Below are 3,186 nucleotides of genomic sequence, written 5' to 3'. Positions count from 1 at the left end.
TTGTCAGCTGCTTTACCTCTTCCATTGTGTGTTTATCTTGTCCAAATTCTGCTGTGTTTTCATGTTGCTCATCTGTCTGTATATCAGCTCCTTCCTCTGGGTCATCTTCACCGGTCAGGGTCTTTGTGAACAAATAAAATCTTGACAACCCCAATTTGTGTGTCTCGTAGTATTCTCCCACACTGACATCCTCATCAACTTGTGCTTCCTGGAAGTTAAATATATCGTGGCTGAACTCTTCCCACTTTCCCATTGTTGACTTTTCATTAGGGAAAAACAGTTTTTTAGTTTGAGACAGAATCTCAGTTTTAGTGGCTTTCTTGTTCATATCAAGAACTCTGGTTCCTCCACCACTGCCTTTTCTGACTTGTTTGTTGTCATGTATCCATCCTATTTCAATATTTCTGGTTGTCTTCCAGGCTCTACTATTACTTTTTAGATGCATATTTGTTGGTTGCTCTGTATTTTCCTCCTCCAAACCTTTTTGTATCGTCTCCACCTCTTCTCTGTTTTTCCATACAGAAATATACAGTGTGGCAATCCTGTCACCATAGGCTGGAATGTAAGCTGCCATAGTGGCATCATCTATTTCTCCAACTACCGAGCTGTCAATCTGAAATAAAAACAAAAAGTATACATCAAACATGACACAGCTTACACTGTATTATCTCCAAGACGATTTACTTCTGTGCTAAATTCCAGAACAACCAATTATAAATGCCAAATGCAGATAATAACACAATGGACAGTATGAGACAAAAACAGCTTTTGAAACTGTGACTTACATGATCCTGCTGCATTTTCTGAATACTCTCCTCAGGAACACCTCTGTTGCGAAGAAATATCCACAGACCATCATCTTGTGGGAGGCCGGATGTGGAGGATGTAGCCTTTGCTGGCACTGCAAAAATTTAGGAAAAAGGCAGAATCTATATAAATATTTGTTGCACCAAAAGTTAACGTGTTTAAAACTGTCAAACCCAATTGTATCACGATATTGTCGAATTATATGAAAGCATAAAATCATTTTGTTTGAAATGGATGTTTCATGTCTTGACTATTGACCTATAAACACACTGTCAATATGTAATCATTTGAAAGTTGACCTGTCATTAAACATTTGAACATGCTCACTCAAATCACCAACAAAATTGATTTGTGTAGTGTCCTTTTGTGATGAAAGCCTTCACTGGTTATTCATAAACAATAACATCACTATGATAGTGCAGAAGACTAAACTCAGCAGCTTAGACTGGGCTTTTATTAGTAGTATTATTGTTATTACTATGATTACTTTTCAAAAAGTCAATAAAATCCAGATTGGGGCTTTGCAACATAGGGTATGAGTAACTGTACTTTACCAGTAAGCAGGTGCAAAAACGTTTTACATTTTAAATTGTTTTATTCAACATGGGCCTACACAAATAATTATGTGCATGGACGTTTCATGCAGGATCCTCAGTGTGCATGTATTAAATACATAGGAAACAGCAAAGGAGAGGGAGCCCATATGAAAACCACAGCAACCTCAGCAACTCAAAACACTTGTCATGGTCCGACAATGGGGTCAATATAGTGACTAGTCTACTGGCAACGTTCTGTCTGTTTACATATAAGCTACATGTACGTGCCCCCATGTTAAACAACTTCTATGTTAGTAATATCATGTTTTGTCTATAGAGTGTTTATGATTAGCATATAACCTAACATTATGACGAAGGGCTCCTTTTATTTGTGCCAAGCCAATATAATGAAAGAAAGGCTTAATTAGCTTTAATTAGCTTAATTAAACTGAAATCATGCACATAGACATGTTCGTCTATTCCTCTTTTATATACAGTCTAATGGTCTATTCTTTCTCTGCTACATTGAACAATAGGCTTATAAATAGAAGGATAAAGTCTAAAACATGTGTGTAACTAATCACGAGTCACTTGCAGGTTGATGTTCTCGCGAGATTTCGAAGTATCTCGATAATTCAGAGAAAAAAATTACCACCAAAAACAGAAAACTAATTATCCCCCGAAAAACAGGAAAAATTACTCCAAAAAACAGGGAAAAAAATAGCCAGAAAAACAGGAAAAAAGATTATTCAGAAAACCAGAAATAATTACCTCGAAAAACAGACCAAAAAATAAATTACTCTGAAAAAAATGATTTTTTTTTTTTTTTATTCAAATGAATGCAATATGCTTCCGTAAAATTTGATTAAAGCTCCATACAGTCCAAAGGTAGATGTCCATGTGTTGTTTGTTTATAAAGCAGGTCTGGCTTCTATATTAATACTGTGAAAGTATCAAAGCCTCAGTCCACGTGTCACCACGACACCCCCATGTGCTCAGTCTTCTTCTCCCCCTGGTGCACTATGGTGGGTGGGGGTGGTTGAAATCAATGAATCAATAAGTAAAATCAATGTTTTTCTCTTTGTGTGAACCTCAGACAGTCATACACACTTGGCTGGAAACATATTTTTGTCCGGTAAATTTCTGATATAATATACTGATGCTGACATTTGTGACTGATGAAGACAGTGTGGTCGGGCGCTGTCCTCGCAGCTCATTAGGAGCTGTGTGGCCGACAGCTCCAGTGTTTGTCCGAGCCGAGGTCAGAATCGATGTGGATTGTGGATTCAGTTGCGTTGTGGACCAGTAGTCTACAGCCAGCTCTTTGAGGCTGGTTCAAGAGCAGCATTGAGCTAAATGCTAACATGCGGATGGGAAGCAGGTTTCATTTTTACCTTGTTCACCGCCTTAGTTTAGTGTCTTAGCATGCTAACATTTACTGATTCGCATTGAACACAAAGTACAGTACAGGCTGATGGGAATGTAATTAGATGAGCATTCAGAAAATATTCAGACCCCTTAATTTGTTTCACATTTTGTAATGTTGCGGTTTCACGCTAAAATCCTTTAAATTAATTTTTACCTCATCAAGCTACACTCAGAACCCAATAATGACAAAATGAAAACAATGTTAGCGGTTTTTTGCAAATGTATTCAAAAGGAAAAACTAAAATGTCACATTGACATAAGTATTCAGACATTTTGTTATGACACTAATTTAGCTCAGGTTCCTCCATTTCTCTGGATCATCTCTTAGATGTCACTACACCAAGTCAGCTGATTGGACATGATTTAGAACAGCACACATGAATCCACTGGACTTGATTTATATGACCACGAAGGA

General features: G+C 37.3%; 1 pseudogene; it reads right to left on the bottom strand.

Moving 5' to 3' along the window:
- Nucleotides 1-1,637, bottom strand: part of LOC147817094 (uncharacterized) — a 2,481-nt pseudogene extending 844 nt beyond the window's left edge.
- Between the last annotated feature and the right edge of the window lie 1,549 nt (nucleotides 1,638-3,186).

The sequence above is a fragment of the Seriola lalandi genome, unplaced genomic scaffold (genome assembly GCF_002814215.2).
Source record: "Seriola lalandi dorsalis isolate HSWRI2012SDOR001 ecotype SW California unplaced genomic scaffold, Sedor1 jcf7180002054981, whole genome shotgun sequence".
NCBI lineage: Eukaryota > Metazoa > Chordata > Actinopteri > Carangiformes > Carangidae > Seriola > Seriola lalandi.
This window is presented reverse-complemented; position numbering and strand designations above follow the sequence as displayed.